This window comes from Pygocentrus nattereri, chromosome 22 (assembly GCF_015220715.1).
Source record: "Pygocentrus nattereri isolate fPygNat1 chromosome 22, fPygNat1.pri, whole genome shotgun sequence".
NCBI classification, from domain to species: Eukaryota; Metazoa; Chordata; class Actinopteri; order Characiformes; family Serrasalmidae; genus Pygocentrus; species Pygocentrus nattereri.
The window spans coordinates 1,359,037-1,382,621 of record NC_051232.1 but is presented as its reverse complement, the minus strand read 5'-3'; the positions used below and the strand labels follow the sequence as shown (position 1 = coordinate 1,382,621).

The 23,585-nt window shown below is 40.3% G+C and overlaps 1 pseudogene; it reads right to left on the bottom strand.

The window, feature by feature from the left end:
- LOC108443992 overlaps positions 1-23,585 on the bottom strand; it is a 52,721-nt pseudogene that overhangs the window by 7,601 nt on the left and 21,535 nt on the right.

Here is a 23,585-nt window from a genome sequence, read left to right as displayed (position 1 = left end):
GAAAGAGTAACTGTTATTAAAGCAGTACAGACTCCAAGAATGATGACCGTTTCCAAACCAGGAGTCACCACTCCGTCCTTTCCACTAAAACTCGGCTCACTGGTGTCACTTAGTCATTTTAAACTTTTAATATCAAACCACCTTCAGACAGCCTGTACCTGTTTTATTTAATCTTATTTATTCTTAACTTTTCTTAACTTCTCTTAATTCTTCATTATTTTTTAACTTATTTTAATTAGCTTTTTTATTATTAGTTTTTATTATTGTTGTTATATTTTTTATTTTATTAATCTCTTATCTTCCTTTGATCTTAATCCCTTATCAATTAAACCTTGTTTTATTTTTATTATAATCAATCTACTTTTATCTTTTTTCAGTTATTTTAAAATGTTCTTTTAATTTAAAATGATTAAATATAAATATTTTCTTTGTCATGTCAATCCCTGTTTTTGTAAATGCTCAGCTACACTGAAAATGAGGGTTGCCCTCATTGTACTTCTGAGTCAAAATAAAGGTTGATTGATTGATTGGTTTAATTGAAAATGAAAACGAACATCAGCGCCGCCTGCTGGAGATTCACTTTTCATTTTCCACTTTTCAATTTCTTTTTCTATCTGACCAACATGCAAATATATGTTAATTAGCACTAGGCAGGGCTATGGGGTACATTTTAGGACATCCTCAGCAGTCTGCGACATAATTGCCATCATTCCTTAAGGTAAAAGGCTTAGAGTCTCCAGAAAAACTTGGCTTGGCTTACATGTTGGCGAGGAATTGGGAGAGAGGAGAGGACGCTGGCATGGTCTGTTCGCTGCTTCTCCACCTGATTCTGCCCCAGTTTTTCTCAAGTTATTCGAGTTTGACATTCTATATAAACGTTAAGTTCGCTTACGGACCTCACTCTACTGGTTCTGGATGCCTTCTACCAACCTTTAGTTGGCAATTCACAGCATTTCACTGCTTGGAGACTGACTCCCTCGCCGAACCGTCACGTGGACTTCACCTAGGCACCATCTCTGGCTCAAACTTGTACTGGTATAGTCTGCCTCGATACCTGAGTCCGGGATCTAGAGTCTCCATACTGAGTCCTTGCTGTTCACTCACTGTGTTGGATGTTTTTTCCCCTGAAACATCATGTCCTTGGCCAACTGTAAACACCGAGCGACAAGCTCTGATCTCCATGATGTTGAATTATTCGGTCAGCCAGCTGATGAAATTCAACAATTTCACTACTCCATCCTGCTTATCAGTCATTAAACAACTTAAACTCCTTCGCCGACCTCGCTACATTCAGAGGAGCTCGCAGAGAAAGTTAGTTTACTCTAGCTCTGGGCACGCCATCCCATCCATCTGGTCAGCTGTGCACACCGTCGTGCCACAAAGTCGTCATCAGAATGCTGCTGATACTCACACTAGTAACGTTGGGGTTCCCGTGGCAATGCTACTCACGGAGCGGGATGGAAAACCTGGAGTGGATTTCAGTGTTCTTCAGCCTATACGGAGACCCAGTGCTCCATCCAATAACAAAATTGAATTATTCAATACACAGTCATTAACAAATAAATCCTGCCTCATACATGACCAAATTCTGGACAAGTGCTTGGATTTAATGTGCCTTACAGAAACCTGGCATCAATCAGAGATTTTTTCTATATTAAATGAGACCTGTCCCACTGGCTACAGCTACCTTCAGAAAGCCCGCAGCACGGGTCGTGGTGGGAGTCTGGCTACTATCTACCGCAGTGATCTGGACTTATCTTATTTGCCTCTGCCTGAGCTTTCCTCTTGTGAATGTCTGCCGTTTAGATGTAAACTGCCATCTCCTGTGACAATACTTCTCATTTATCGGCCTCCCAAACCCATCCTTCATGCCTGAGATGTACAACCTCCTCTCATCACTCTGTACAACCTCTGCCAATATTATTATATTTGGGTATATCAACATTCATGTCAACAATCCTTCCTGCCGGCTGAATTTCTCCAACTGCTGAACTGCTTCAGTCTAAGGCAACTTCTTGATGTCCCCACACACACTAGGGGGCACACTCTTGACTTGGTCATTACTGACTCTGCCCCAGTCAGAAATCTTTCTGTGTATGATTTGGGTGTATCCGATCATAAGATAGTCTCTATGGAATTGCCCATTTTGTTTCCATGAAGCCCAAGCACCCTTGAGCATTGTTGCAAAGCCTCTGGCCTCACTGTTCACAAGTTAGTGTATTGGGAACATCAAAAAGCCTACTCAAGATCCATTACGGAAGCACGGTCACAGTTTTATGGAAACATCATCAAAAACAGTCAGGGGAATTCTAAGCAGTTATTCATCACTACCAACCATCTCCTGAAACCACAAGCCCCCTTACTCACTGAAAGTACAGAAGAGCATTGCAACAACTTAATGACTTTCTTTAGAACAAAAACCCACTCAATTCGTTCTGCTATTTCAACCTTCTCCACTCTACATGTGCAGGGTATGTACTCACAGTCTGAGGTCTCCCAGCCCCTAAACTGTTTTCCAGAAGTCTCACAGCAAGAGGTTGAAGGCATTGTCAGGAAGATAAAACCTTCCACCTGTGCCCTGGATCCCTTTCCTACCTCTCTGGTGAAAGCAAACATCTCTGCCATAAGCCCTCTGATCACCACTGTAATAAACCACTCTCTCCAAGCTGGGCTTGTTCCATCTTCTCTAAAGGCAGCCATAATCAGACCACTGCTCAAAAAACCTACTCTTGATCCAGAAGCCTTTGCAAATTATAGGCCCATCTCCAATCTTCCCTTTCTCTCTAAAGTACTGGAAAAGGTAGTCGCTGCCCATCTTCAGGACCATCTTAAATGCAATAACCTTTATAAAAAATTTCAGTCTGGTTTCCGCTCTGCTCACAGCACAAAAACAGCTTTGGTTAAGGTCACAAATGACCTTCTGATGGCAGCAGAGGCTGACTCACATTTGCTCCTCATCCTCCTGGATTTGTCTGTTGCATTTGACACTGGTGACCATGGCATACTCCTCAATCGGCTTCATCACACCATTGGTCTCACGAACACCGCCATAAACTGGTTTTAGTCTTATCTGACTGACAGAATACTTAACATATGGAAAGGCAAGATCCCAGACACACACTGTGACCTGTGGAGTCCCCCAGGGGTCAGTCCTGGGCCCCATCCTGTTTACTATGTTCATGCTTACATTTTACGGCATTTGGCTGACGCTCTTATCCAGAGCGACTTACAATTTGATCATTTTACACAGGTAGGCGAAGGTGGTGTTAGGAATCTTGCCCAAGGACTCTTATTGGTATAGTGCAGGGTGCTTACCCTGGTGGGGGATTGAACCCCAGTCTACAGTGTAGAAGGCAGAGGTGTTACCCACTACACTACACCAACTAGTCACCACTGCTGTGCTGATGATGTACAACTTTACCTTCGAATCGACACAAACTCCACTGTAGCCTCTTCATCGTCAATGCCATCATCACAACTTGCTGCCTGTCTAGAAGATATTCAGGTGTGGATGGAACACAACTTCCTCCAGTTGAACAGTGCCAAAACAAAGGCAATCATGATTGGCACCCCACATCAGACTCAGTCAACCTCCATAACCAGTATTACATTCTCCGGCCACAACATTCCACTCTCCTGATCAGTCTCCAATCTTGGAGTGAGGTTTGATCCTCAACTCACTTTCGAGGCCTATATAAAAAACCTCTGCAAGATCTTCTTTCACCACCTCAGAAACATTGCCAAACTTCACCCCATTCTGACTGTATCTGATGCTGAAAAACTGGTTCATGCTTTCATCTCCTCCAGACTCGACTACTGTAACGCACTTCTCATTGGGATTCCTGGCAAGAGTCTCCAGAGGCTACAGTACATTCAGAACAATGCTGCTAGGATACTGATTCAAGTGCGTAAATATGAACACATCACACCCATCCTCTGTTCTCTTCGCTGGCTTCCCATCTCTGCCAGGACTGAATACAAGGTTTCCCTCCTCACCCACCAGCGCATTTATGGCAATGCTCCTACATATCTGAAAGAACTCCTCACCCCACTCACCTCATCACGATCCCTTCGTTCTACGAACACAAATCGCCTCCTCCCCCCAGAACTAAACTCCACACCATGGGGTACCGGGCCTTCTGTTCTGCTAGTCCTCGCTTATGGAATGCTCTCCCTGACCATCTGAGGGCACCACAGTCAAGTGAGAGTATTAAAAAAGGACTTAAAACCTTTCTCTTCAGCAGAACTTATAACCCGTGATCTTCCTATGGAGTGTAAAGATGTTTTATAGTAGTTCTTTGATTTCATTGAAATGCTTCTACTGTTCTACTTTGAGATTTGCTTAAAATGTAAAGTGTGTTGCAAATAAAATTCATTATTATTATTATTATTATTAAAAAAACACCGTAAACCAGCCATTAGGGGTGTACTTTGTGTACTTCTGGTGCCGATCCCAAGCCCGGATAAATGATGAGGGTTGCGTCAGGAATTGCATCCGGTGTAAAACTTGTGCCAAAACTATCATGTGGATCACAAATATGATTGCCATACCGGATCGGTCGAGGCCCGGGTTAACAACGACCACCTCTGGTGCTGTTGACCAGCAGGGTGCCAGTGGAAAATGGACTACTGTAGGTCAAAGACCATCAAAGACGAGAGGAGGAAGGCGGGTTAGAAAGTAGCGAAAGAGAAGGAAAGGCAGGAGTGTGGAGGTTAGAGAAGGGACTCTAAACATAGGGACAATGACTGGTAAAGCCAGAGAGCTTGCAGACATGATGGAGAGAAGGAAGGTAGATATTCTCTGTGTCCAGGAGACCAGATGAAAAGGAAGCAAGGCCAGGAACTTTGGAGGTGGATTCAAACTGTTCTATCATGGTGTAGAGAGGAAGAGAAATGGAGTAGGGATAATCCTAAAGGAACAGCTTGTGAAAAGTGTTCTGGATGTAAAGAGAGTGTCAGACAGGATCACAAGCCTGAAGTTGGAGGTTGATGGTGTGATTTTGAATGTGGTTTGTTCATATGCACCACAGGTTGGTTGTCAGTTAGAGGAGAAAGAGGAATTTTGGAGTAAGATGGATGAAGTGGTAGATGGTGTCCCTAGAGAGGAGAGATTGGTGATTGGTGCAGACTTCAATGGACATGTTGGTGAAGGGAACAGAGGGGATGAAGAGGTGCTGGGTATGTATGGTGTGAAAGACAGAAATGTGGAAGGTCAGATGTTGTAGATATAGCAAAGAGAATGGAAATGGCTGTGGTGAACACGTATTTTCAGAAGAGGGAAGAACACAGGGTGACATACAAGAGTGGAGGGAGGTGCACACAGGTGGATTATATCCTTAGCAGGAGATGCCACCTAAAGGAGATTGGAGATTGTAAATTGGTGCCAGGGGAAAGTGTAGCAAGGCAGCATAGGGTGGTTGTCTGTAGAATGAAATTAGAAACAAAGAAGAGCAAGAGAGTGAAGACAGAACCAAAGATTATATGGTGGAAGCTGAAGGAGGAGGATGGTTGCACGTAGTTCAGGGAAAAATTGCAACAGGCCCTTGGGGGCAGTGAGGAGCTTCCTGAGGACTGGGAAACTACAGCTAAGGTGGTGAGAGAAACTGGCAAGAATGTGTTGGGTGTTTCGTCTGGTCAGAGGAAAGAAGACAAGGAAAGTTGGTGGTGGAATGAGGAAGTCCAGGAGAGTATTCAGAAGAAGAAGACAGCTAAGAAAAAGTGGGATAACCAGAGAGATGAAGGAAGTAGGCAGGAGTACTGTGAGGCTAGTCGCATAGCGAAAAGAATGGTGGCAAAGGCAAAGGCTCAGGCCTATGATGAGCTGTATGAGAGGCTGGACAGTAAAGAAGGAGTAAAGGACTTGTATCATTTGGCTAAACAGAGAGATAGAGCTGGAAAGGATGTACAGCAGTTTAGTGTGATAAAGGATAGAGAGGGAAATGTACTAGTGAGTGAACAGAGAGTGTTGAGTAGATGGAAGGAGTACTTTGAAGAACTAATGAATGAGGAAAACGAGAGAGAGAGGAGGACAACGGGGGGAGAGATAGTGAATCAGGAAGTGCAGAGAATTAGTAAGGTGGAAGTGAGGGCAGCTTTAAAAAGGATGAAGAATGGAAAGGCCAGATGACATACAGATGACATACCTGTGGAGGTATGGAGATGTTTAGGAGAGAAGGCAGTGGACTTTTTAACCAGGCAGTTTAACAAAATCCTGGAGAGTGGGAGGATGCCTGATGAGTGGAGAAGCAGTGTACTGGTCCCCATTTTTAAGAACAAGGGTGATGTGCAGAGCTTCAGTGACTACAGAGGTATAAAGTTGATGAGCCACACCATGAAGGTATGGGAAAGAGTTGTTGAAGCAAGGCTAAGGTGAGAGGTTCAGATCAGTGAGCAGCAATTTGGTTTCATGCCCAGAAAGAGCACCACAGATGCAATTTTTGCGTTGAGAGTTTTGGTAGAGAAGTACAGAGAAGGTCAGAAGGAGCTGCATTGTGTCTATCTAGAGAAGGCATATGATAGGGTGTCAAGAGAGGAACGGTGGTACTGTATGAGGAAGTCAGGTGTAGCTGAAAAATATGTTAGGGTGGTGCAGGACATGTATGAGGATAGTGAGACAGTGGTGAGGTGTGCAGTTGGAGTGACAAATGGTTTCAAGGTGAAGGTGGGGTTACATCTACATCAGGGATCAGCTTTGAGTCCCTTCTTGTTTGCAATGGTGATGGAAAGGTTGACAGATGAGGTGAGTAAGAGGGTGCAGGCAGGATGGAGTGGGTGGAGACGGGTGTCAGGGCTGTGACAGAAGGATAGCAACAAGAGTGAAAGGGAATGTTTACAAGAAGGTAGTGCGTCCTGCTATGATGTACGGTTTGGAGACTGTGGCTCTGTCTAAAAGACAGGAGGCTGAGCTGGAGGTGGCGGAAATGAAGATGCTGAGATTTTCGTTGGGAGTGACAAGGATGGACAAGATTAGAAATGAGCAGATCAGAGGGACAGTGAAGGTGGAGCAGTTTGGAGATAAAGCCAGAGAGGCCAGGTTGACATGGTTTGGACATGTGTTGAGGAGGAATAGTGGATATATTGGGCAAAGAATGTTGGAGATGGAGCTGCTAGGTAGAAGGAGAAGAGGTAGACCTCAGAGAAGATTTATGGATGTAGTGGTTTGTATGACTTAGAAAACTATGGTGTATCTCAATATAAATGCCACTGTAACATTTTCACAGTTTTTTCTGAGGCCGTTTGGTCTGATACCTTTTCTGTGGGGCCATTTGTTCACCAGATCTGAGACATGACATGTTTTTCCTCAGATGGCAGGGGCTGTCCTAAAATGTACCCCGTAGCCCCGCCTAGTGCTAATATCCCAGCGGTCAACGGGTGAAAAGCAGGATACACCCTGGACAGGTCGCCAGTCCACTGCAGGGCAGACAAACAGACACACACACACAATCACACCTAGGGGCAATGTAACATGTCCAATTTGCCTGACTGCATGTCTCTGGACTGTGGGAGAAAACCAGAGAACCCGGAGAGAACATGCAAGCTCCACAGAAAGAGGACCCCAGTTGCTCAGCCAGGGAATCAAACCCAGACCCTCTTTACTGTGAGGCGACAGCACTACCCACCACACCACCATACTGCCAAAAAAGAAACACAAAAACTGGAAAGTGAAAAGTGGATCCTGCAGGTGGCGCTAATGTTCATTTTAATTTTCCTTTTCAATTTGACAGTTAAAGCGCGTCAGTGACGAAAACGGAATCACAGACGGTCAAATAAGAAAGTGAACTTTGCATTTTGATTTTAGTTTTGACACGTTTTCTGTGTTTCATGAAGAAAAGCCAAAGCCAAAGTGAAGTTTGTGTTTTCTTTTGTGTTTTAGTGTTTTGATTTTAGATTTGGCCATGAAAAAACAGAATAATCACTAAAATGAAATGACAAATATTTTCAATTTATTTTTATTTTTGTCACAAATGGCTCATACTCATGTGAAAAATAAGATTGCAAATGAAGGCATTTCATTTCATTTTCAATTTTGGCAGGATATTTTCTCAGATGTTTGGAAAAAGAAATGGCATAAAGAGGTTTGCATTTACAATTTACTGTTTTAATTTTCATTTGCTTTTTGGATGGATTTGCCTCCCATACCATGGGGGTCCTGACTTCTGAAGAACAGGGTAAAAGGGGGCTAGCAAAGTATACAGAGAAACAGATGGACTACAGTCTGTAGAACTGCAGGTAGCATTAGCATCTCATTTTGAGATAAACATAGCATGACATTAAAGAAATAGTTTAAAATGATGCATCACTTAATGCCAGATACAGTTGTTAAGGCATGACATGTCTGATATCCAACGTGTGCGTCTTAAATTTACTATTCTTGCTAACAAAACCTGGGCTGTCACTAACCCCATACAGAAAATTACATTCCATTTTATACTTGTTTTAAAAACAGTGTAAAACAAAAGTGGTGGTTTCCTAAAAAAAAAAAACAGGGTGAAATCTAGAATCACAGTATCCTGTAGACTTCTACACCTGGAATGTGTTAAGGTTACTCATTACTGCTGATTTCCATCACCGGTCTTAGTGCACTTGTGTCTCTTTACAGTCTTTAAATGCCTGAAACTCTTCCCACACTCTGAGCAGTGATACGGCTTCTCTCCGGTGTGGATGTGCTGGTGACCTTGGAGAGTCCTCTTCTCATTAAAACTCTGTCCACACTCTGAACAGTGATACGGCTTCTCTCCTGTGTGGATGCGCTGGTGATACTGGAGAGTCCTCTTCTCATTAAAACTCTTCCCACACTCTGAGCAATGATACGGTTTCTCTCCTGTGTGGATGCGCTGGTGAATTTTGAGAGCACTCTGTACAGTAAAACTCTGTTCACACTCTGAGCAGTGATACGGTTTCTCTCCTGTGTGAGTGCGCTGGTGCTTTTGGAGATTACTCTGTTGAGTAAAAGTCTTCCCACACTCTGAGCAATAATATGGTTTTACTCCTGTGTGGATGCGCTGGTGGTTTTGGAGATTAATCTGCTGAGTAAAACTCTGTCCACACTCTGAGCAGTGATACGGTTTCTCTCCTGTGTGGATGCGCTGGTGGCTTTGGAGATTACCCTGTTGAGTAAAACTCTTCCCACACTCTGAGCAGTAATACGGCTTCTCTCCTGTGTGGATGCGCTGGTGTGTTTTGAGAGCACTCTGTACAGTAAAACTCTTCCCACACTCTGAGCAGTAATAAGGTTTCTCTCCTGTGTGGATGCGCTGGTGTGTTTTGAGAGCACTCTGTACAGCAAAACTCTGTCCACATTCCAAGCAGTAGTGATTTCTCTCCTTGCTGTGTTTCTGCATTTGTCTGTGAGATGTGTTCTTGTGGAGGGTACCAGATGTCATTTGCTGAGTCCCAGAATGTCTTCTGGATGCCATATTCTTATATGATCATCCGCTTCAGCAGCTCAACTTTCCGCTTGGTGGAATGTCCTGATGTGTTTACCAAAGCACATTTAAGATGAGTAGAAAAGAGCAGGAGAAGACTTGAAACCAACATCAATCAATTCTGAAAGAAAAAAATATATATAAACTCAACTCGCAATATAACAATATTAGTCTAATCCAAATCAGTAATGGCAGAAAGTGTAAAGAAAAAACCTCCATCCGACATGGAAAACCCAATAACCTAATACCCTCAAACTCTTTAAATACACACATAGACCTTTGAAGCTTTGTCACTACACCGACATTGGAAATTGTGGGACTGAACTGGATTTTTAAAATGTTTGACTGAATGTATCTGGATTCTCTGCTTTTCAAGATCATTCAAGAGCTCAGATAAGAATTTTGCTGTGTGTATTTTTTCGTTTTTGCCAAGTTCTCAAAGCTTAATTGTCTTAATAGGCCTTAATCTAAGTCATGTATAGACAATTTCAGAGCATAATAAATGGTGGTCCTGCAAATCTCTTGGGGTGTTTACACTTTACAGCCAGGGGCTCATCTGCAACTACAGATAAGAGAAGGGAAGAATATAAAATATATCTGAACACTTCCGACTTATAAACATCCACTGTATGACATGTCATTAAGAAATGAAAGGTAGGGACAATTATTGAAGTCAGGGTAAGATATGAAAGACTAAGGAAGACCTCTACAAAATGCTTGTTGACTTAATTTAAACAAAGCAAAACCCCTACCACACTGCCATAGACCTGCACAAGCATCCGGCTGGCATGGGAACCATGATATACTGGCCTACTGTGTCTGTGTTGTTGCACAAACATCACAGACATAGAAAGATTATCAGATGATAATGTTAACTGCGATCTCATTATAACTTTCAACATTAAATTTTCATGCAGCTCTTCGATAATCCAGAGGCATCTTGAAATCAAGTTCTGTGGCTTGGCTTAATTAAAGAAAAATTTGACTCTTTGGCTACTACCACCATTGACTGAGAAGGTCACTTTTGCACACACCACAAGTTTTATTTTCCACCTAATATACAAACCTAATTTCTCAAAAAGTTAGCACATTTTTAAAAATGCAATAAAAATAACAATCTGTAATTTATTTTTCTTGAACCTTTAACTAACAGAATTACAAAGAGACGATGTTTAATGTTTTGCCTGACTAACTGGATTGTGTTTTATAGCAAAATTGAAAGCAAAATTTGAATCTACTGCCGGTAACACACTAAAAAAGCTGACAGACAAAATGAGAGTGAAAAGAATATTCAAGTTACACCATTTCTGAAAAATTACACAATAAGCAGGTGAACTGGTAATAGGTGAGAGTATCATGGTATAAGCATCCACCAAAGCCTCAGTGGTTGCAAGTGAAGATGGGTTGTGGCTCACCACTTTGTGAGAGAACCATCAAATAGTTCAAAAAGAACATCTCAATGCAAAACTGCTTAAAACAGGAGTGTTGTGGCTCAACCAGGAATCTACAGTCTTGCCCATCTAGGAGCCAGGAGATCTCAGAGATATCTCCATAACAATGGCATTGCTGGATTGGGGAGCTATAGATAGCCTATTTTACAACTGGTTCACCATTGGAGGTCGTTACATGATAAAGAGACTACTCTTCACAGCCCCCACATGTCAGCCAATAGAGACATACAAAATGAAAACAAGATTAATACAAAAGGCATGAGAACAGTAAGACCTTTCAAGAAAAGTTAATAAAAGCAAATCAAGAAAAAAATATTTTATTTCTCCAGTCATTCTTTGTAAGTCAGTCTCTCACGGAGATGAAAATTCTGTCTTTGGATAAATGTTTTAAATGTAGCCATTTTTATTAGCAATGTTATTACCTTGTTTTGGGCACCAGTTAGTTACGGAAATACTGGCACAGCAATGCATATAACTTCAAAACCTGATATAAAATGAGGACAACAGGCTTTATCCATCCATCCATCCATTTTCTAAGCCGCTTCTCCGTCAAGGTCGCGGGGGGATGCTGGAGCCTATCCCAGCAGTCTTCGGGCGGAAGGCAGGATACACCCTGGACAGGTCGCCAGTCCATCGCAGGGCAGACAGACAGACACAGACAGTCACTCACACACTCACACCTAGGGGCAATTTAGCATGTCCAATTGGCCTGACTGCATGTCTTTGGACTGTGGAAGGAAACCGGAGAACCCGGAGGAAACCCACGCAGACACGGGGAGAACATGCAAACTCCACACAGAGAGGACCCAGGCCGCCTGGCCGGGGACAACAGGCTTTAGTCGAGGTATATTTTACCAAATTAAATGTTGTAGTGTGTTTGTCAGGCGTGTCTCTGTTCACTACAAGTAATTTTAGATCTGCAAGTTATATGGATGAGTCACAGTATCAGTTTATTTCTATTAAAAATTCATTAAAATTCAGTCGAGGCATGTTTTACCAAAGGTTGTAGTATGCTTGTCAGATCAGGTCAGATGTAGACTTGTTAGTGTCCGTTATTGATTTTCACATAATCTTTCTATGTCAGTAGGTTTAAAGTCTGTAGAAATAACGACAACAGGCTCCTCGTGTCTTTGAATGTTTTACGTTTTTAAGCAGTACCCTGCGCTTTACCGACGGTCCCTTACCGGTTTCGGTGCCTAATGCAGCGATTCCGGCTATTTTCCCCAAAAGTCCTCGGCGAAATGGAAAGATCGAGAACTCTAACTAAATGTAATGATTGTAGTTTGTTGTCTGTTTTACCAGATTTAGAAAATGTTCTTTCAGAATCTTTAAGAGGCGGTTTGTGAGCGACAGGAGGGGCGAGACGCGAATATCCGCTGAATATCCAACATCAGCCCAACTTTACCGACCTACCGACTTTACTCCAGCTCCTCCTCTAAACCCCTGCAGGACGAGCAGCACCTCTATCAGTGAGGCTCCAACAGACATTTAAAAACACTCATCAGTCAGTTACGCTGACATATAAGGACTGAAAGCAGCTTAAAGCAGCACTTACAGCTCTTTAACCTCAGACTGAGTCTCCGCTTCAGAGCTTCCCCCAAACACAACACGCTGTGGGAAGACAGCAACAACAGACCACAACCGGGAGGATATTTTTCACAATAAAAGTTTCCAGCGCTCAATACGGTTTAGTTCATATTAATGAATGTGCTTACTAACAATTTAATTTCTAAAAAGAACTGTTTATGGTTTTACATTGAACACATTTAGGAGTACGATGGGTGTGACACGTCTTATAGCCTATTGCTTTTATATTAATAAAGGATGGGCACAGTTTGTGTGTGTGTGTGTGTGTATATATATATATATATATATATATATATATATATATATATATATATATAAGCTTAATTGATGACTCAATAAGGTGTAATCTTTAAAATATCTGATTGTTTTATTTTAAAATGTAAATTTTTTTTTAAACCTAATGTGTCTAAAGTGTAATTTATCTATAAAGTCTAGAGACACAATAATGGACGTTTCTGTAGAATGACGCAAATGAAGACAAAAATCTGTAAAATAACTAATAATAATGTTTCTTTGCTGAACATTTGGTGTTGTACTTTATTGAAGGTGTTTCATATCTTACGAAATATCTGTATTATGATTTTTTTTTACAGTGCAGAGATGACCAGGCCTGTATCGTCATAGACAATAGAGGAAATGCTTCCCCAGCAGAATCTTCATCTCTGAGAAAGTCTCAGCTAAATACAGATAACCGGTTCTGTCCTCAGGGTTCCTCTGTAAAGCTCTCTGGGCTGGTTTTCTCCAGCTCTGCTGTCAACTTTGTGGAGCTTCATTGAAGAGCGTAGAGGAAAGAACTCGTGCTCGTCCTCCTGATTAGGGTGGGGGTCTGTGCTGATATGTCAGGAACCAAGAACCAAGTAGAGTAACAAATTACCATCTACAGGGAGTAAATAAGTAGTAAAGAAGTACAGTAATTCAGTAATTTAACATTAATGAGTAATGAGACAGTCAGTACAGTTGTACAGTAATAACACAGACGCAGGGCTACTGCACCAAAATACCTGAATGTTATTCATTTTACTGCAATTGGAAATTATACAGAAACATATTCTGGAATATGCAGCACCAGGAAAAAAGTTTTAGTCTCTTAAACACAGTGTTAAAAACCATTTATCTCAGCAGTGAGTGTGATTATGCATCTACATGCCAGAAGAATAAACATCAATACAGTAAAAACTAACCAGCTTAGTGAATGTGTGTTTCTGTAACAGTAAAACTGAAATGTATCTCATATATAAACACGTCTGTGTGTCTGTTCTGTTCAGTGCATCTTCTGAACCCACATTTTAGAGAAAAGTTTACTCTTTCATTTGTTTTCTATAATTTAACGTTTTAAAGTTTAAAGTTTGATTTCTCTCGTATTTACAGTCTGAGATCAAAGAAATAAACAAATGCATTTTAACAGCCTTCTCTCTCTCTCTATGTATGTATAGAGGTTATTCTGTCTCACACAAAGTCACTTAGGAGTATAGAATCCAGTGTACAGCGGTTCAGTGAATGTGGTGGTGAATGTATGAAGGTGGGTCAGTGTGTGTGTATCAGGCGAGATGATGTAGAAGGACAGAATGCCAGACCCCCTGTCCAGATACACACCTACTGTGTTAGAGGGAGAGGGGGTGGCTGGTAGGTCTGTTCTCTGTTTACTGTGATAGAAAGAGTAACTGTTATTAAAGCAGTACAGACTCCAAGAATGATGACCGTTTCCAAACCAGGAGTCACCACTCCGTCCTTTCCTCCTGATTCCTCCGTATGACACTGATATACCAGCTCCTTCTCCACTCAACTGAACCTCCCAGTAACCGTCCCCAGTCAGACTCTCCACACTCAGAACCTGATACCAGTGCCCAAATCTGTCTGGATGATCTGGATACGACTGAATGTCTCTTACAAACTCCACCTTTATGTTCCTCTCAGACAGAGAGAGACATCTGTTCACTGTATTTGGATCCAGAGTGAGATTAACAGCATTTTACACACACACACACAGATTAGCATAAAAGAGTGTGTGTGATTTGTGTGTGTGTGTGTGTTATATTTCTTCAGTGCTGGTTTCATCGTGTTCTTCCTTCCATGATCCACCCTGAAGAACAAACAGATACATTTATGAATTCTATAAATTCAAAAGTAAGATAAAGACTCAAACATATCATTATGGTATAAAACACCCTTCTGACCTCACAGTTTAGATAAAATGAAACTAAAATAAAGATAAACATATCATTACGGCATATGTAACATCACAAAATGACAGACATGCATCGGTAAAAGTAGAATGAGAGGCTTTACTGGTGAAAACACAATTCAAAATCAAAGTCAGTAAACTGGCATAGGTCAGATCCAAAAAGTGCAAAAAAACACAGAAACACAAACATCCAGGGAAACAATCCGAAAAAGTCAAAAACAGGGCAAAATGTCAGAACAAGAATAATGAACGCTTAGCAGCTCTAGAGACAGAAGCAATGCCTCACAGAGAACTGTCAGGGAAAATGTTCTTGAACCCTAATTAATAAATGTTTTGTAACAATCATTAGCTTGGAAATGATTAAAAACAGAGTTACAAGCACTAAAACTGAGACAGACAGGCCTATAAGCATTTAACTGAGGCAGACAGATGGATTTACCAGAAGAGCAGGCCTAACATTTCCATTTATGGAATGAAGTGAACTCCACTCCAGACACAGAGCAGGGTATTGTATGAAAGGAGCTTTTGTAGTAGGAAAACACCTTGAAGGTCAGAAAGAGTGAGAAAACACTGTTTGTACAGAAGATGCTAACTGGGAATAGGAAGACTAGCTGATTAGGGTTGGTAAGAACCGGTCTTTGAGCCAAATTAATAAGAAAGTGTTACAAACAACAGACACAGGGAGGACAGGAGGGCCTGATAAAACAAGGCAGAGAAAATTAATTCAAAAAAGTTGGGTGAGAAATAATGGTTACCAAACATCTCAGGAAAATTAGACATATTGGGAATCAGAACTTGGGTCCAGGGACATTAAAAAAGGAGGGGCGAAGAAATCGCCAAGGAAGGGGTGATAAGGATGCTCAGCTTTGGGTATAAGATGAGGGCCATCTTGTCACTTGGAACTTAATAAACGAAGAGATCCTCTGTCCTCTCAAGGAAGGGATAGTCTAAAATCCACGGCCAAATCCACTAATTCATTTCTAAGGATGAGAAGTTAATTTGAGGCCAGCTTTGTTCATTTTTTCTCACTGATGGTCCAGCATCCAGCTGGTGCATTTCTTCATGAACTCTGATTCAAGCATACAGTATATACAGTTGGGGCTAATTTGTGCAGAGAATATGGTAATTAATATCACAAATATATATATATATATATATATATATATATATATATATATATATATATATATATATATATATATATATATATATAAAAAGGTAATGTGTTTGGTGACAGTCCAGCGTTTGTTAGCAAGACTAGCCTAACTGCTGCTGCAAGCTAATGAAGAACATGTCAGATGCATATGACTGACTGCATCTTGGGTAAGTAATAAATCATAATCAGATTTTTTTTTCAAAACTTTTCCTGTATATCTGTGGCCAAAACACAGCTGTTATTAAGTCTGCTGAGAACAAGTTATTGCTGACTGAGAAGTCTCATCGCTGTTTTCACATTGAATCACATAAAATCCTTCCAATCATACTGAGCTCCTAAAGAATGTCATCCTCAGAAAAACAACAATTCATCATTAGACAAAGAAATTTATGGTAAAACATTAGCCAGAATAGTGCATAATATGTATAAACAGTCAGTTTGTGTCTATAGAAAGTCATAAACTCACTGTCGTTTCTCCAGTATGTGAATCCTCCAGTAGATCAGACAGCAGCTACACTCCAGCAGAAAATACTAACTGTTCACCCTGTAAAAAAATTAGTTTAAAATCACATGAAAAGATGTGAAATTTCACATACATATGATAAATAATAAATCACCTTAACTGCAGTGCAATTCATAGATTTCTCATGGCTGATTTCCACACATATTAAAGGTTAGAACTGAGACAGCACATAAACATCAGGGTATGCAGTTATTTAATTTTACAAAAATGTCTTTAAACCAGGTGGGTGTAGCTCCATTCTTGGTGGGAGTCTATCAGTCATCTATTGCTGAGCTGAATTCTGTTGTATCAAGTAAGTTATCAAACAGTGCTAGAAAAAAACCATCCAGGACTGGAAGTGAACACCCCTCACATCATACTCTTCTATTAAATTTCATCTAAAATGTTTCAAGATACAATTCATTTAGTTTAAATATGAGGTGAAAATGTGTAGATATCAATATAAGCTACAGCTATACAGTTACTTCAAGGAGTTTTAAATAATAAAGCTGTGGTGTGAATTCCTTTAAGCAGAATGTGTTTCTTTTCTGTGTTTCTGTGACTTTGCATTGATTTAAGAATTCCCTGTATTTTATATTGATGGAGAAGTTCACACAACGGTTCTCAGAGAAGTTCTCATTTGGTTCTGGCAAAATGGATTACATGGAACACTGAATAACACTGCCTTCATAAAGAAGCACACGTTTGTCTCAGAAAATGAGGGCATTGTGATAAAATTCACATTGTAAACACTATCATTCTTCTGTGTAATGCCAAACATATTTTTTGTAGTTCAGCAATAACTTTAACAATTTCATGTTTATATGACTTGAATGATTTTGAAAATTTTTACCTTAATATCAGTACATTTTTTTGTCTAATAGATTTTGCGTTATATTGAAAACAGCAGTAACTAGTACAGTAAGTAGTAAGTAGTACAGAGCCTATATTCACTGGAATAACTACAGTAATAAATCTCCACCACTTTCTTTTGACTTTTGGAGCATCTGGCAAAATGTTTATCTCTTCACAATATAAACTGCAAAGCTGTTGACTTGCAGATGTGGATGGGCACATCATCATCTTTTCTTTTATAACTTCTCTTCTAAAAGAGCAAGTAGGCACCTGCAAATCTGTCATTTAAGCCATCTTCCACTTTAATCAACTCTAAATCCTGTTAAAATTCATTTTTGGAAGATCATCATGGTTTTTAAAAAATACCTCTCTCTGTTTGTAAGTGGTGGTTATCTGACATGGCTCTGTACATTAATGTTTTGTATCCTAGAATTTAAAATTGTATTCTCCAATCTTGTAAATATTGTCATTAAACACCGAAGATAGTTATTTTTTTATTAAGATTATTGATTTTAGATTAAATTGCACTGCTCTGATACTATATGTAGTGTTTTAGGGAAATGATGGCCTCATTTTTATAAAGGAAATGGTATTTTTTCTTCCACATTTGTTACACTTGTTTATTTTAGAAAATTATTTCAATGAAACCTCATATCCTGTAGATGTAAGCAGGTTTGTTGGTAACGTAAGGATTTTTATATTTCTGCTATATACAGCTGGATATTTGCTAAATAAAGACAAAACATGAATGTCCTTCAAATCATTTGATAAAAAAGTCCCTGAAAGTATCTGTTGTAAAAAGTTGTGAATGTAGGAATATATTAGTGCTAAAATTGACAGGCGGATTGGTGCTGGGTCAGCAGTGATGCGGCCTCTTTACCGGTCTGTTGTGGTAAAGAAAGAGCTGAGCCATAAGGCAAGGCTCTCGATTTACTGGTCGATCTACGTTCCCACCCTCACCTAAGGTCATGAGCTTTGGGTAATGACCGAAAGAATAAGATCGTGAATACAAGCGGCCGAAATGAGTTTCTTCCGCAGGGTGTCTGGACTCTCCCTCGGAGCGCCTCGGAAACCCCCTTGGAGAGCTAGTGGAATTGGCTGGGGAAAGGGAAGTCTGGGCCTTATTGCTTAGGATGCTGCCCCTGCGACCCGAACCCCACCACACCGCCCCGAGAACACACCAGTTAAAGCTAAATCTATGTCATTGATCTTGAAGGAATAACGCTGCAGTAATAATAATAATAATAATAAATTTTATTTAAAGCGCCTTTCAAACACCCAAGGACACTGTACAAATAAAATGGGAAAAAGGGTCAGATAAAGCAGAAAATAATATAAAACAATTAAGAGTTATTAAAAGCAGTCCGAAACAGACAGTTCAGATTTAAAAGTCTTGAGTGATGTGTAGGAACGCAGGGAAATGGGGAGCGAGTTCCATAACTTTGGGCCAACAACGCTGAAGGCTCATTCACTGAACCCTTGTAGTCGAACTGGAGGAACAACCAACAGGTGAGCATCAGCGGAACGGAGAGAGCGAGCAGGACAGTATCGCGAAACTAAAGAGGACAAGTAAGGGGGGGCCAAGTTCTGTAGTGAACGGAAGACCAAAAGTAATGTCTTGTACTGAATGCGGTATTGGATGGGTAGCCAGTGAAGGCATATCAGTTTTGGGGTGATGTGCTCCGAAAATTCAGACCGTGTCAGGACCCTGGCAGCAGAATTCTGCACATGCTGGAGCTTCTTTATTCTACTGGCAGGCATTCCGGCCAGCAGAGCATTGCAGTAGTCCAGTCGACACGTAACAAAGGCATGAACAAGAGTTTCAGCCGCAGAGTCAGTGAGTGAAGGGCGGAGTTTAGCAATACAGTACAACTCCATAAGAGAGAATGTAGGCTGAACACAGATGGTGTAAAATCAAGCTTCAAATCTTCCAAGATAGACTGCACAATTACAACACAATAATATTAACAACAGTAGAAACCTCTTCACCATGGTTCACAAACTAAGTCAACTACATATAGGGACCCAAAATTTGTATCGCCTTGAAAATGCAATGAATTTGTTACCTTTTTAAGACTAAAATCCAGAGTATCGGACAAGCTTTTAATACATCTATATCTGCCAAAGAACTCATGTACTCAAGATCACCATGTAAAAATGTAATGGATAAAATGACTCAGTATAGTTCTATCAATAAACAAATTTGATACAGTGAATCATCTCAAATCCTCCACTTGTCTTGACAACTCAATTTTTAAAGAATGTGTTTCACTCAATATCAGAAGACATACATCAAAGACTAAATACTAGGAGATTTTCCTAACAAATTAAAAACTGCACTTGTGAAGTCTCTCTTAAAAAAGAAAAATCTAGAAGCAGCTTTATTGAGTAATTACAGACCAATTTCAAATCCACCTTTCATTGGAAAGTTTTAGAAGATTGACTTTTTATTTTTTTTATTTTTAATATTTACCCGATTTTTAGTCGTCTCCAGTTCCGCCGCATTAAATGAAAACTGAAATTCTTCCCACACTCTGAGCAGTGATACGGCTTCTCTCCTTTGTGAATGCACTGGTGATCTTGGAGATGACTACGGCTTCACTCCAGTGTGAATGCGCTGGTGGATTTTGAGAGCATATAGTACAGTAAAACTCTTCCCGCACTTTGAGCAGTGATACGGTTTCTCTCCTGTGTGAATGCGCTGGTGTTTTTTTAGATTACTCTGTTCAGCAAAGCTCTTCCCACACTCTGAGCAGTGATACGGCTTCTCTCCTGTGTGGATGCGCTGGTGCTTTTGGAGATTACTCTGTTGAGTAAATGTCTTCCCACACTCTAAGCAATAATATGGTTTTACTCTTGTGTGAATGCGCTGGTGCCTTTTAAGAGTACCCTGTTCTGTAAAACTCTTCCCACACTCTGAGCACTGAAATGGTTTCTCTCCTGTGTGAATGCGCTGGTGGTTTTGGAGATGACCCTGTAAAGTAAAAGTCTTCCCACACTCTGAGCAGTGATAGGGTTTCTCTCCTGTGTGGATGCGCTGGTGTGTTTTGAGAGCACTCTGTGTAGTAAAACTCTGTCCACATTCCAAGCAGTAGTGATTTCTCTCCTTGCTGTGTTTCTGCATTTGTCTGTGAGATGTGTTCATGTGGAGGATACCAGATGATGTTTGCTGAGTCCCAGAATGTCTTCTGGATGCCATATTCTTATATGATGAACCGTTTCAGCAGCTTTACTTTCCTGTTGGTGGAATGTCCTAATGTGTTTACTGAAGCACATTTAAGCCAAGTAGGAAAAAGCTGAAGAAGACTTGAAACCAACATCAAGCAATTCTGAAAGAATAAAGGAAAATTTGAACTGAACTTGCAATAAAATAAAATTTGTCTAATCCAAATCAATAAAGGCAGAAAATGTAAAGAAAAAAAACTCCATCCGATGTGGAAAAGCCAATAAACTAATACCCTCAAACTCTTTAAATAAACACAGACTACTGCAGCTTTGTTGCAACACTGACATTGGAAATTGCAGGACTGGTTTTTAGAAATGTATTTTTGACAGAATGTATCTGGATCCTTTGCTTCATTCATGGTCATTCAAGAGCTCAGAGAGAAATTTTGCCATGTTTTTTTTTGCAAAGTTCTCAAAGCTTAATTGTCTTAATTGGTCTTAATCCACTTTCAAATGATTGTGTAAAGGGAGATACACATTGTGTTCTTTCTCAGAATATCTTTGTTTTCTGTATTAAATATGAAGGATCATGGAGAAGCATTAACCGGTACTGATGCAGAGTGTAGCTTCGGTCAGTGTAGCTAAATTTCATGTCAGCTACTAATTTTAAAAAATGCCATGGACAGTTCTTTAAATGAATGGCTACAGGGTTTTACTCAAGGCCTAATAGAAAACACATGGCATAGTACTCAGTAAGGACCAGTGATGAGCACAGACTTTGTGTACTTCATACACTTAAATAAAAAAGACTGTTACTGTGGGCTATAGGTGTAAATTAACTGAAGGAAGACAGTATTTCTGTTTTGACCACTGCTTTAAAAAGATATTTGTTGTGTTTAACGTGAATAAAATATCATAATTTACTAAGTGATCAACCCTGAACCCTCTCAAAACCTATGTTTTGAGACTAAACTAAGCAGCACTAAAATGCATGCATAACATACATATAACTTTAATAACTGATCTTGTCGAGACATGAAAGTAGGATCAAATCGACTCACCTGACATCAGAAATGTTGAGGTTTTTCTTGCCTCTGTTAATTTCTGCTGGCAGTTCGTGAAGACCGAAGCAGAGACTTGACCTATAGGGAAGTATTCTTTATTATGCACAGGTCTCTTACATAACTTAGACTTAAATAGTCAACCATGTAAAACCAAACCTTCCTGTTGTCCGTCCCTTTGTCTAAATCACCCGAAACCCCTACTTGATGGGCAACTGCCTCTACCTTTGTTATTAAAATAAGAGTGTTGTGGCTCAACCAGGAATCTACAGTCTCCCCCATCTAGGAACCAGAATATCTCAGAGATATCTCCATAACAATGGCCTTGGTAGATTGGGGAGCCTATTTTACAACTGATTAACCATCAGAGGTCGTTACATGACAAAGGGATGAACTCTTCACAGCCCCCACATGTCACCCAATAGAGCCATACAAAATGCAAACAAGATTAATACAAAACACATGGGAAGAGTAAGACATTTCAAGAAAGTTTATGAAAGCAAATAAATCATTGACAAAATAATATTTAACACCATTTTGGTTGTGTGAAAAAATATGTACATTAAAGTTAATTGCTGAATATTGTTGGCAATCGTTTAAAAGGTTTATATATGCTATGGAGGTGAAGTGGTGATGGTACACTTTGTACACTCAGCACTCCATACATACCCTGTTTACTTATGTTTTTATATCAGATTATATACTTCATAAATGCATCTATTACATGGTGTCTAATGTCCTGCAGTTTCCCCAGCAAAATCTCTGTCTCTCAGAAACAGTCTCAGCTAAATACAGAAAAAAGCGGTTCTGTCCTCGAGGTTCCTCTGGGAAGCTCTCTGGGCTGGTTTTGTCCAGCTCTGCTGTCAACTTTGTGGAGCTTCATTGAAGAGCATAGAGGAAAGAACTCGTGCTCATTCTCCTGATTAGGATGGGGGTCTGTGCAGATAGGTGGGCATATGTCAGGTTTAACCAGTTATTACACAACAATGTACCTCAGTAACGCAGAACTAAGTACTTAGAAGAATAAAAATTGCCATCTACAGGGAGTCAATAAGTAAACGTAGAGTAATTCAGTAATTTAACATTAATAAGTCAATCAGTACTGTTTCAGAGTAATGACCCCAACACAGACGCAGGGCTCAAAATACCTGAATTGTGTTAATTTTACTGCATTTGGAATTCATACAGAAACATATTCTTGAATATGCAGCACCATGAAAAAGTTTTAGCTTTTTAAACACAGTGTTGAAAACCACTTATCTCAGCAGTGAGTGTAATTAAGCATCTAAATCCCACTAGAATGAATGAAAATAAATGTCAATACAGTAAAAACTAACAAAGCTGGTGTTTCTTTATGTGTGTGTTTCTGTAAGACACACATACACACACATTCTAAGCCACTTCTAACTCAGGGTTACAGTCTGGAGGCTGGAGCCTATCCCAGTGGTCATCAGGCAGAAGGCAGGATACACTCTGGACAAGTGGCCAGTCCATCGCAGGGCAGACAGACATACACAATCACACACTCACACCTAATAGCAATATAGCATGTCCAATTGGCGTAACTGCACGTCTTTGGACTGTGGGAGGGTACTGGAAGAAACCCACGCAGACACGGGGAGAACATGCAAACTCAACACAGAAAGGACCCTGGTCACCTGGCTGGGGAATAAGACTTTGAGGTGGCACAGATGGTCACTACCCACTGTGCCACCATTTCTGTAACAATAAAACTGAAATGTATCTCATATATAAACAAGTCTGTGTGTCTGTTGTTTAGTACATCCTCTGAACCCACATTTAAGAGAAAAGTTTAATTTTATTATCAAAAGTTATTTTTAAAAGTTTAAAAATGAGGTTTCTCGCATATTTACACTCAAATTGATAAACAAATGCATTTTGACAGCCCACTCTCTCTTTCTCTCCATGTGTAGAGGTTATTCTGTCTCAGACAGACTCACTGAGCAGTTCAGTAAATGTGGTGGTGAATGTGTGTAGGTAGTTCAGTGAGTGTGTATCAGGGGAGATGGTGTACAAGGACGGAGGAAGCAATGCCTCACAGAGAACCAAGAATAAATTGTCAAAAGTATTCAGTCAACCATCTAGATCATGAATTCAGGTGTTCCAATCACTTCCATGGCCACAGGTGTATAAAGCCGAGCCCCTCGGCCTGCAGACTGCTTCTACAGACATAAGTGAAA